Source organism: Rhinoderma darwinii, chromosome 2 (genome assembly GCF_050947455.1).
Source record: "Rhinoderma darwinii isolate aRhiDar2 chromosome 2, aRhiDar2.hap1, whole genome shotgun sequence".
Taxonomy (NCBI): domain Eukaryota; kingdom Metazoa; phylum Chordata; class Amphibia; order Anura; family Rhinodermatidae; genus Rhinoderma; species Rhinoderma darwinii.
Window position 1 is genome coordinate 398946326 of NC_134688.1, and position 13413 is coordinate 398959738.

A 13413-nucleotide genomic window follows, 5' to 3' on the forward strand; every position below is an offset into this window, starting at 1 on the left:
TTGAGGGCTGAAAACTGCTGACAGATTCCCGTTAACTTATCTTTGACTGTAAAAGGAGAAGAGTAAATCGTGTAACTACAAATCTGTTGCTGAACAACGTATTTATTGGTAATAAATATTCTAAAGAACGGTCCATATGTTATAATCTTTAGGCTCTGTTCACATCTGCGCTATGAATTCTGTTTTTCTGTTCTGTCATTGGAGAATAAATATAGAAATTAATGCGGTGATGGATTTGTCATATGATGGACACAAACGGCACCCGACGGATCCCATTGACTGGAGTCCATCAGGTTTCCATCATGGTGTCCGTCATTTTACCGGAAAAAATAGTGCAGTGTGCCTAATATATATCACACTCTGAGATGACTGAATATTTACAAAGTGAGTATTTTCTTAAGAAAGCTATTGGAAATTAGACAAAACAAACTAATAAATATTCCAATTTGATTTTGTTTCACTTTAACAAACAGACAGAGCTGGGCGTAAGTGCATCATAGAGTTCAGCCTAAAATCTCAATGTCCCCACCTTCAATATCTTCCTAAAGAACTTGCCAAGTGACCATTGTGCTAGCTGTGCAAACCAGATCTCAAAATAATGATCTGTTACATTAAGAAATCAAAGAGTTTCCCACAATTTAGAGATTAATAAAAAGCTTACGTGAATAGGCAAAAAGTGAGTGGAAACAGTTTAGGCTTTTAAATACGGACCCTGTGATCTATGAAGACACATGACATAACATGTTATGCTACATCTATGGGGAAACGAAAAAAATATATATATATATTAGTTAACCGGTAAATCATTTGACGAAGGAAATTAAAATAATCCCTAAACACATGTAGATTATACAACTCAATGCATTTTATGAACTTTTCTCATTTTGGCTCCTTTCAAAAATGTTGCAGTCACTCAATGTGGCATAATGCGCTGTATATTCCAGGACGTAGAGCTGTATTTTCCATAATCAGTGTCCTTTTTCTGAGTTTTAGACTGGGCTTCCATGCAGCGGTTTTGGTGCGTACTGTAGCTATGATTTTAGCAAAAATATGCACCAAAATTATAGCTTGAAAGCCTAGCCTAAGGATTTCTTCACAGTTTTTTGTGTTTTTTTTTTTTTAAAAAGGATCTACAAACAGCCATCGTTTTTCTTTTAACTGTATATGCATTTTTAAATGCCTTTATTATGGCGTGTGTTTTCTTTTTATTACTTTTATAACAAGCTTTTATTTCTGGTATATTTCAAGCCCAGTAGAGAAGTCTAACGGAAAATGGTCAGAAAAAAAAACCATATATAGAGAATACTGAATTTATAAAAACGCCACTGATCAAAAAAAGAAAAAAAATACACACCAAAAGATGCCAAAAATGGCACAAACAAAAAAAATAAACATTGAAAAAAAGACTGTGTGAACGGCCACATTGAATTACATAGGTCCGTGGGACGGCCGCTGTTTCAACGGCCGTCCCACGGACGTTTAACACGTTCGTGTGAATAAGGCCGAGTTCAAACAGAGTTTTTTGCAGGCAGAAAATTCGGCCTCAAAATTCCGTTTGGAATTTTGAGGCAGATTTTGATCAGCCTGCATGCAGTTTGCCGCGATTTTCGCTGTGTTTTTCGCTCGCATCCATTGAGTGCCACAGGCAAAAACGCCACGAAATACGCTTTCTCTGCCTCCCATTGATGTCAATGGGAGGTCAGAGGCGTAAACGCCCGAAGATAAAAACATGCAGATTTTTCCACCATGTCCCCAGGAGTAAGCTACCAGTGACACAAAGAAAGTTGGTTATTAAAATCGTTACTTCAGTTAATCACACAAACCACATTGTGAAAATGTTAGTATTTTCAGGTGGGCCTTGTTGATCAAAACTTTCAGAAAAACCATCCCTTTTGCCTGTAGCAACCAATAACAATAAGGCCCCATGCACATGAACGTGCTTTTGCAGCCGTAATTCCCCCAAAAATCTACGGAGAATTGCGGCCCCATTCATTTCTATGGGCCCATGCACACGACCGTGGTTTCCACGGTCCGTGCATGGCCCAGGAGCCTGGACCGCAGAAATAACGGACATGTCTTATTACGGCCGTGTTCTGTGGTCCAGGCTCATAGGAAATAATGGACGCGGCCATGTGCACGGCCCGCGATTTGCGGGGGGGGGGGCTCGCGGGTGTCACTCCACGGCCAGCCGACCCGAAAATCACGGCCATGCACATGGCTGCGGTCGTGTGCATGAGGCCCCACGCCTTTGGATTTTCCTGGAGGTTTTAAAAATGAAAGCTGAGCTCTGATAGGTTGCTATGGGCAACAAAGACCATTTTTTCTGTCAGACAACTTTGATGAATGAGGCGCAAAATGTATAATCACCACCAACCTATTAGAAAAGGGTTAAGGGTATGTTCACACGTAGTCAACCAAAACGTCTGAAAATCCAGAGCTGTTTTCAAGGGAAAACAGACCCTGCTTTTCAGACGTTTTTTTACCAACTCGCATTTTTACCAACTCGTTTTTTTACCAACTCGTTTTTGGAGCTGTTTTCATTGGAGTCTATGAGAAAACAGCTCCAAAAACGTCCAAAGAAGTGTCCTGCACTTCTTTTGACGAGGCTGTATTTTTACGCGTGAGAAAACAGCTCCAAAAACGTCTGAAAGGGTATGTTCACACGTAGTCAACCAAAACGTCTGAAAATCCAGAGCTGTTTTCAAGGGAAAACAGACCCTGCTGTTCAGACGTTTTTTACCAACTCGCATTTTTACCAACTCATTTTTTTACCAACTCGTTTTTGGAGCTGTTTTCATTGGAGTCTATGAGAAAACAGCTCCAAAACCGTCTGAAAGAAGTGTCCTGCACTTCTTTTGACGAGGCTGTATTTTTACGAGTCGTCGTTTGACAGCTGTCAAACGACGTCGGCAAACCCATTCAAATGAATGGCCAGATGTTTGCCGACGTATTGTAGCCATATTTTCAGACGTAAAACGAGGCATAATACGCCTCGTATACGTCTGAAATTTGGCCGTGTGAACATACCCAAAGAAGTGTCCTGCACTTCTTTTGACGAGGCTGTATTTTTACGAGTCGTCGTTTGACAGCTGTCAAACGACGACGCGTAAATAACAGGTCGTCTGCACAGTACGTCGGCAAACCCATTCAAATGAATGGGCAGATGTTTGCCGACGTATTGTAGCCATATTTTCAGACGTAAAACGAGGCATAATACGCCTCGTATACGTCTGAAATTTGGCCGTGTGAACATACCCTAAGACGACATCTCTTCACTTTTACAGGAACGTTTTTTATAAAAATACCAAACTAGCGCCCAGTAGAGCGAAACCTGCAGATAGGCAGAAATGCAGCGTGCAACAGATTTACAAGAGGTTTCTTTTACCACAGAAGCTGCATACTGAAAAATAATTAGAAAAGTATTCCCACCTACTACTTTAAAATGGCCATATATTAGTAAGGCTATGTTCACCATACAGTGGTACACATACATAGGGAAAATTATTTACTGCACTCGAAGAGTAAGGCCTCATTCACACGGCAGGGTTTCCCGGCCGGGTGCCGGCCGTTCATAAATCGGCCGGCACCCGGCTGCATTAGGAATAATAGACCCCTAATGGGGCTATTCACACGACCGATTTTTTGACGGCCGGGAAAACCGCCCGTCAAAAAATAGGACATGCTCTATTTTCGCCCGGGTACCCGGCCGCCCGGCTCCCATAGAAGTCTATGGGGCCGGGTAATACCCGGCCATCACCGGGATGTGTCCCGAGTGACGGCCGGGTTTTCCGGCTCTTGCGCTCTATCTCCTCCTCCTCACAGCGCAGAGTGCATGTGAGGAGGAGGAGTTGATGCCATTCTGACGAATGGCATCGCTGTACACGGTGTGGCAGGGCCGGGGTGTACAGCAGGTGGAAGGGAGCGCTGCGCTGGCTCCCTTCTCCTGCTTGTTTTAAAAGCGCCCGGCGACACCTTTGATGGTGCCGCTAGCAGCTGCAGCAGCTGCTGCTGCTGCTACTATTACTGTAGCGACGCCACTATAGCAGAGCGGGGAGGTATCTCCCCGCTCTGCTATGTGCTAGCCGCACTTTAGCTCCTTGAAGGAGCGGAATTCCCGTGTGTTCGGGGATTCCGCTCCTGGACAGAGCGCTTGATGTCTCTGTCCATATCTGGGCAGTGACATCAGGGGAAACTCCTGAAGCGGAATCCCCGAACACATGGGGATTCCCCTTCAGGAGTTGCCGCTGATGTCACTGTCCGGATCTGCCCGGCCCGGCACGGATGCATAACTTTATGCAAACCGGCCGGCACTCGGGCTCGGATGCGACCCGGTCGTGTGAATCCCGCCTAAGGGTATGTGCACACGACCTCTTCTCAGACGTAATGGAGGCGTTTTACGCCTCGAATTACACCTGAAAAAACTCCCCTAATATGCCTACAAACATCTGCCCATTGCTTTCAATGGGAATTACGATGTTCTGTTCCCACGAGCCTTTATTTTACGCTTCGCTGTCAAAAAACGGAGCGTAAAAAGACGCTCCGTAAAAAGAAGTAGCATATGACTTCTTGAGGCGTTTTTTGGAGCCTCACAAAACGTCTGAATAGAAGCCTCAAAAGAAGCTCCATATTTCATTCTCAGCTTCAAAAATGCCTGAAAATCAGAGGCTGTTTTCTCTGAAATCAGCTCCGTATTTTTCAGAAGTTTTTTGTTAAGCGTGTGAACATACCCTTAACATTTAGGGTATGTTCACACGGCAGCGTCCGTAACGGCTGAAATTACGGGGATGTTTTCAGGAGAAAACATCCCCGTAATTTCAGCCGTAACGGCATGTGCAGGCGCTTGAACGCTGCGTCCATTACGGACGTAATTGGAGCTGCTTTTCATTGGAGTCAATGAATAACGGCTCCAATTACGCCCCAAGAAGTGACAGGTCACTTCTTTGACGCGGGCGTCTATTTACGCGCCGTCATTTGACAGCGGCGCGTAAATATACGCCTCGTGTGAACAGACAAACGTCAGCCCATTGCTTTCAATGGGCAGATGTTTGTCAACGCTTTCAAGCCGCATTTTTCGGACGTAATTCGGGGCAAAAACATCCCGAATTACGTCCGTAATTAGTGTGTGTGAACATCCTCTACACGCAATAACACTGCAATACAAAGTAAATGATGTTCCATACTGGGTCATGTAGTAGCCAAAGTTACCAGTCAGTAAGGGGAGGAAGAAAGCAATGGAACAAATATACAGAGGCTCCTGTATTATCCACGAAGAATAATGGTGTTTCTTATAGCAACCAATCCAAGCTTACAGGAAATGAAAGCAAACACCTGATTGGCTGTTATGCTACTAATTGTACCTGTACGTTAAAGGGAAACACTAATGAAATAATGAATAACTTTATGGCTGTCATGTATGCTATGCAACAGCCCAATATGTTTATCGATGAAAGATGCTGCTACCGGGCAACAGGGTCAGATGTCCACTCCCTTGTAGAGACCTTCATGTGTCACTCACTCATTTACTGCATAAGCTTTCGCTGTGTATTCCCAGTAAACCGGCGACTGTAAACTGTTCCCCTTATCATAAAGTGGTTTTCAGAGATTTTTTTTTTTATATATACCTAAAAGAGGAAAATAACAAACTTTGTAATATACTTGCCTTTGAAATTTGACTCCAGTCCCTGCCGCTTATGTTGTGTATCCACACAATGCCATGTCACCCATAGTGATGTCAGTGTTTGCCTGCTGTAGGACATGATGCCATTTTAGAGAAACGTCATTGCGGCCGGCAGTGATCGGCTGCCATTTATGTAATAGATGACAGATCACAGCGAGTCCCTGTGTCAGATGTCATTTTTTGGGAAACCGTGATCGAAGACCCTTACCAAGTGCTAGACAAAAAGGGCCATGATGCTCTAACATGCACATTCTTCACATCACAGCCTCTGTATCTCCCATGAGAATCAATTAAACGGTAATGTCTTGTCAGCTTACTCACGGAAACTAGAGCGAAGCCATAGAGACACGGAGCGATCACCGCGGCCAGGTCTCAGCTTATGTACACAATGTTCTGACATGTCTCAAAGCCATCAAAAGATGTGAAAAGTCAATATACACATTTATTTATTTTTCCTTTTTACTAATTGAAACAATACTTTTTTCTGAATCTGTTTTTATTTTCTTATATTTTATTTATTCTATTTTCTGTACATGATTCTGGGGGCAGCCAATCCTGTCTGATCTGCTACAGCAACCACATGGATATAGTAAAACCGCAGGCATGCTCGGTAACCTGTGCAGAGGTCACTGTGAAGAAACGGTGTGACCCTGTGTTATCTGCCTCCAGCCTTGTAACAGAGGTGTTACCTTTCATTGTAATCCTGCCCTCTGATAATGCAGCGACTGCTGAAAAGTGATCCCCACAAAACATTTATATTGGGAGCGCTCAGTGGCCAGTGCGAAAACGGCAAGATTTTTTTATTTATTTAATTAATATGGGTTATAAAAAAAAATTGGATTTAAACAATAGGCCATTTAGCGACCATACATTCTTTGTGACACCCACTGTAAACGCAGACAAATCCCTCATCATAAATGTTAAGGTTTATTGAAAGAAAACTTTATTGCTTTCACTCTACCATTTTGGCAGAGTTTCCCTAATCATTTTGAAGGTTAGCAACCTCATCTATATGTAGGACCCCTTACCCACAGGGAGGTTGCACTAAATATTTTTTTACCAAGCACCTATTTTATAATAGGCTGCAGAGGAAGACTTATGTCTTTTAGGGCCTGTTCACATCAGCGTCAGGGTTCCGTTGATGGGTTCCGTCAGAGGAACCCATCAACGGAAAGGCAAACGGAAACCATAGCTTCCGTTTGCATTACCATTGATTTCAATGGTAATGCTTCACCTGCCAATGGTTTCCATTTGTCTGCGTTTGGTAAGGTTTCCGTTTTTTTGGGCGGAAACAAAAGCGCAGTCGACATGATAGAAATGTATGAGGACGAGTGATCGGAGTAAAGAGCTGTCTCGTTGATCGGCGCTCATTGTACCGGCCAAAATGGGACGGTGTAAAAGAACCTTTAGGGTATGTGCACACACACTAATTACGTCCGTAATTGACGGACGTATTTCGGCCGCAAGTCCCGGACCGAACACAGTGCAGGGAGCCGGGCTCCTAGCATCATAGTTATATACGATGCTAGGAGTCCCTGCCTCTCTGCAGGACAACTGTCACGTACTGAAAACATGATTACAGTACGGGACAGTTGTCCTGCAGCGAGGCAGGGACTCCTAGCATCGTATATAAGTATGATGCTAGGAGCCCGGCTCAATGCACTGTGTTCGGTCCGGGACTTGCGGCCGAAATACGTCCGTCAATTACGGACGTAATTAGTGTGTGTGCACATACCCTTACTCTCATGTGTGAGAATGTGTACAAGACTGATTTGAAAGTGTGAAAAAGTCTTCCCAGGCACCAATGATGCCCGTAGAGGCGTTACTGCCACCTCTGCCTACAGGTATTCTATATAGAAATGAAAGCACGGAGGATACTGAAATAATAGGCATCAACTGATTATATAAAAGGGGGCCCTACAAGAACTACACATTTCTAGGCAACCGATTGAGCTACAACATCAGCCATTTCTTTTTGGAGATCAGCGGCGGTCAGAGATCACAGACTACATCCATGTGATTATCTCACACTTATCTTAGGCATATCAGGAGATCATTTTTACTGGATTTGCCCTTTAAATAGAATGACATTACTATGGCTGGAATACTTTATCACACAGAACCATAAAACCAGCAATGCAGACACCAGTAAGCGACAGATAAGAAACGTGAGGGAGATCTAAAGAAAACTGATGATATGAAGGAGACAATGACACTTGGGAAACGTGACACCTTAGCTCCATATATTAACTTTTACTTTTGCAAAATAATGAATGACATCTGGCATCCATACATCAGTATTCACTGCAGAGGTGGTCTCCAACCCGTGGCTCTCTAGCACTTGTGAAACTACAACTCTGAGCATGCAGCCTATACTGTCAGGGCATGCTGGGAGTTGTAGTTTTATCAACAGCTGGAGAGCCACTGGTTGGAGACCACTGAACGGCTTTATAATCTTCCAAAGCGATCTATCTGCAGGTATGGGTCCTATCCCAAGTGACCCTAAACTATGAGAATAAAGGAGGGTGAAGAGGAGGAAGACCTTCCTGAGCCTCCGTGGAGAAGTAAGTGGAGGAGGGGATTACAAAGGAAATAATAATAGTGCAGGCACAGGGCATACCAGCACACCAGCTTATAGGAGGGGGCCTGGAGGAACAGCACAAGGTGCTCTACACTCGTCCTGCAGACACCGGCACACAGACAGAGGGCATCTGCTGCAGTGGGAGCCGCATGTCATCTACACCGCATGTCACATCTGTGCCCGAGGGGGAGGGTTCCCCACAAATAACTGCTCTGTCTTTCATAAAGTACATAGCGATGAGACATTTACACACCCCCCTCCCCACGTGTGAGAATGAGACTTACCGCTGCGGTGAATAGCGGGCTGCTGAGCGGTGCGGGTGACGCTGCGGGCTATAAATACACGATACAGGACACGGAGGTCTCCTTCCCTTCACCCCATGCGATCTGCTGCTGCTGCTGCTGCCGCCGCTGCTACTACTACGGCTCCTGACGCCTGCTATCTGCCTGTGTCCTCCCCCGGAAGTGAAAGCTGAGCTCAGCCCCACACTCATCCTCACATGCTGCAGAGCTGGCCGGGCACACTGCATGCATCGCAGCGTTTCACTGCCCAGTGCCCTCTACCCGCCTCATCACCACCACTTCTTGCTCTGTGGTATCATTCATTACCTGGTATTGCTCTGTACCCACATGCATTACATACACAATGCCCAAACTTCCTCTAGGGTCGACGTAACCGCTACCATGTGTAATGCTTCTTCATTAGTCCTGACCAGTGACCCCATCTTATCTGCATTGTATAGTGGGTGCATGAGGTAGTCTGAAATCTAAGTCTTCTCTTACAAGATAATCTTCTGTCTGTCCCTCGTGCTTTACACTACAGCTCTTTGTTCAGATAGGCTACTGTGTATAACCATTCCTTTTTAGTTGGTTATGAGGAGTCAAAAGTGACCTGGAGCCCTTTAATACTAATATGAAAGGTGTGTGCTGGAAAAAATGTCTTTCACCTCATTCACACTGCAGTGTTTAGAAGCCAAAACCAGGAGTGTGTCAAAAACACGGATGAGCTGCAAATCTGTCCATTAAGCTTTTCTCTGTGTAGGATCCATTCTTGGTTTTGGCTTCCAAATACTGATGCAAAATACTGCCGTGGCTAGGAGACTTTAACCAGATAAATTTAACCGTTTAAGGACTAGGCTGTTTTACAGCTAAATGACAAGAGCAAATTTCACAATTTTGCTATGCGCTTCTTTAGATGACTATAACTCAGTAGGTGAATAAAGTTCATCTTTGAATTTTACACTCTTTTTAAAGGACAGATAGGGCTTTGTTTTAGTGGCATTTGTCAGTATATATCATTTTTATTTTTTTCTCTAAAGTGGGCAAAATTGGAAAAAAATGCAAGAATTTATCAATTGCGCCAGTTTATGCTAGCATTTTTCACACACGGTATGGACCACGGACAAAATTAATCTCCTTTCACATTCTTCCACTTCTCCTGTGCATGGGGATACCAAATATGTGTGCTTTATTCACGGGCATGTGCCAGGGCTTGGCATAAAAGGAGGCTTTTCGGCCTTTTCGGTCCAGGAATTCTGCACTTGATTTTATAGCCGCATACTGTTTTCTGGGGGGGCGTAATGCTGCTGAAAGATTAGAATCACCCCATAAATGACTTCATTCACGCAAGTAGACCCCACAAGGTTTTCTTCAAGGGGTTTATCATATTTTTAGACAGTCCAGTTTTCTTCTGAAAGTTTCTTGAATAAGATGGATCAAAATAAAATTAGCAATTTTTTAGCAAATGCGTCAGTTTATACCAGCATTTTTCACACACGGCATAGGCCACGGCCAAAATTAATCTCCTTTCACATTCTTCCACTTCTCCTGAGCATGGAGATACCAAATATGTGTGCCTTATTTATCACATAGAGAAGTAGGAGGGCGGACGATAGAAGAAGCTTATTTCACAAATCGCTTTTTTTCAAAGCTTAAACAAAACTCAACAGAGTTTCTATAACACTTCCAAAATATCTGCCCTTGAAGCAGAAATCCCAAAATATTCATCTAGGGGTATAATGGGAATTTATTTTTTGGGGTTTTCTAAAATAAGAAATTGCAGGTTTATGCAAATGGAGCTCTCCAGCAGATGAACTTTAGAAAACATCAAACATGACATCCACCCCCCACCCATTCCCTCCCTCACCCTTGGAGTAAAATCAGGGGAAAAATAAAAACGTAATGTAGGGCAAATATATTTTCAACGAATTAACTAAAATCTAATAATTCAGAACAGTGTGGTATTTTTTAAAACATGGCTCAATGCACAGGCCTGGTTGTGAGGGACATGAGGGACAGAAATATCGGGAATCTTTGCGGTGCCCGTCTTTTCTGCAGACGCGGCACTTTTTCTGAGGGTTGCTTCTGGTTGGTGTTGGGGGAATCCGACTGATGAAGTGTCTTTCAGTCAGTCGCGTGACATCCTCAGACTGGGGGCATTCTCGGGTGTCCTGAACATTAAAAATGAGGCCTTCAATAATTTTTTCCTGGAAATCCAGGTATGTGTCTCTGCCTCTGTTTTTTTTGTAGAGCACAAATGAGTTGTGGATGGCCACCTGTAACAAATAAATGGCCACCTTTTTGTACCAGGTTTTAGTTTTGCGTTTTACTAAATAGGGCTGTAAAACCTGGTCGCTTAAATCCACCCCCCCCCCCCATGTACTTGTTATATTCGGACACGCTCACTGGTTTGTGCTTGTCCGATGTTGCCCCTCTTTCCCTCACTGCCACTGTTCCTGCGGTATGAATCGTGCTTAGCACATACACATCTTTGCAATCCCTGAACTTGACCGCCAGCAATTCTTCAGATGCATAAGCACAGGAGTCCCCCTTTACCATGCGCTTCCCCACTAATTGCTGTGGAAAACCAATTCTGTTTTTGCGCATGGTACCACATGCCCCAGTCCTTGCAGCATGCAAATGCCTAAACAGGGGCACACTGGAATAAAAATTATCACAGTACAGGTGGTACCCCTTGTGAAGCAGAGGCTGCATTATCTCCCACACGATCTTACTGCTGGTGGAAAGATCAGGGGGGCATCCAGGAACATTTATTGTGCGGTCCCGCCCTTCATAAATCCTGAAGGCGGTGGTATATCCTGACCCGCTTTCACACAATTTGTAGAGCTTAACGCCATATCTTGCCCTTTTTGAAGGTAGATATTGGCGAAAGCTAAGTCTGCCATGAAAGTTGAGGAGGGATTCGTCCACACTTACATTCTGCTCAGGGGTGTAGAGTTGCAGAAATAAATTATTCAGGGAATTTATTAGCGGTCTTATTTTGAACAACCGATCCCGGTTTGCATCGGTACTTGGGGGGGCCTGTGCGTTGTCATTGAAGTGGAGGAACCTCATTATTGTCTCATAACGAGACCTGGGCATTACTGCAGAATATACTGGGGTGGCTTGGGCGGGTCTTGTTGACCAGTAAGACCTAATGGAGGGCTTTTTGACAATACCCATATTTAGGGTGAGCCCCAATTTTTTTTTTAATTCCAGCAAATTGGTGGGCGTCCAATCTCTGGCATGGGTGGATGAAGGTTTCTGCCTTATATATTGAGTGGCATATAAATTTGTTTCGTGGACAATCTGATTTAGGATGTCGTCCGTTATAAATAAATGGAAGTAATCAATTTGGACAAAATTTGTATTGTCCACGGTTATGCCAGGAGTGGCAGTAAATCCGTGGATTCTAGGCCCAAAAGATGGGGCAGGTGCCCATACAAGAGCCTGGACTGAAGGGACCAGGCTGTCCCGTGCTACAGCGCTACTTGGCCCTGCGCTTTCAAGTTCTGCAGTTTCAACTGCATCAGGGACAACGTCCCCTGAAGATGAACCTGAAGTGACGCTGTCATCGTCACTACCTAAAACAGGTTCCATCTCGGACGCCATCTCTGATGCGGTCTCCGACTCAGACCACAGCATGGCGTATGCCTCCTCGGCGCTAAACAACTTCCTCGCCATAACGTAACTAACACTAACTAAACAAATTGGTTTTTTTTTTGTTTTTTTTTTATATAAAACACACAAACTAACTGCTATATATATCTACACTACCGCTAACAAAAAAATAAACCGCTATTGCTATATATATTATATATATGTGGATATATATATAATTATATACTCCCTACCTGCCTATTCTAATAGAATAAAAGATAGAAAGGCAGATAGATAGAAAAAAAGATAGATGGATAGATAGATTGTATAGATAGATAGAAATCTATCTATACAGAGAATGTTTTAGAGTGTAACTGTATTTTTTGTGTAACTGTAACTGTAATCTTCTGGCAGCAATTCTCCCGAGTCTCTTCTTCTCCTCAAACTGAAACAATGTTTGAGGAGAAGAAAAGAGGCAGGAGATTTACTGCCAGAAAAGTCAAAATAAAACAAATGTGGTCGCTGTGATAGGTTTTCACAGCGACCACATGTTCAGGGACCATCAGAATGGTCCCTGATACTCTGCCCAGTGCCCAGAGCTGTTGGTAACAGCGAGGGCACAAGGCTGTGTGCACGCGATCGCGTGCACACTGTTTTCTATGCAGAAATGCATGTGATCGCTGTGATTGGTTGTCACAGCGATCACATGTTCAGGGGCCAAAAGATTGACCCCTGACATTCTGCCCAGTGCCCATGGCTGTTAGCAACAGCCAGGGCACAGAGCTGTGTGCACGCGATCGCGCGTGCACAGTCTCTGAAGTGCCGCCGTAAATAGTCTATACGGCGGACTTTAGAGACCCTGACCGCTGGCCGTATAAATACGGCCAGCGGTCGGGAACCTGTTAAAGGTTAAGTTCATGTTTAAACGTTCTGAGAGGTCCGTAGATTTTCAGTGGGCTCCCTGTGACCCCGACTGATCGCTAGAACATAGAGGTCCTCGTGCTCTTCCTGGCTGTCAAAGTGAGTTTTAATGTCGTTTTTGGTGCAGTTTTTCAAACACCGCCATTAACACAAAAGAAAGGAGATGAATCAGTCTTTTCTTTATACCTTTTTTAATTCTGAATCCACTTTTGGCTTTGGCTCAACTCTGCCAAAAACTGTGTGTGATCCTGGTATGACCAGTGTAATAAGAGCCTAATAGAGGAGAGTCTTGAGCAGGGAGACCTTGTGATTTTTTTGCGGTATCCAGATTTATGGGATAAAAATATCTGCAACTT

At 44.0% G+C, this 13413-nt stretch overlaps 1 protein-coding gene across 1 annotated transcript in view; it reads right to left on the reverse strand.

Annotated features, from left to right (window-relative positions):
- The window catches only part of BCLAF3 (BCLAF1 and THRAP3 family member 3), a 100547-nt gene extending 91813 nt beyond the window's left edge, over window positions 1-8734 (reverse strand). The window contains exon 1 of the mRNA XM_075854031.1: window positions 8543-8734. The gene's annotated coding sequence lies outside the window, so the exon portion shown is untranslated. The remainder of the gene's footprint in view (window positions 1-8542) is intronic.
- Window positions 8735-13413: the final 4679 nt, after the last annotated feature.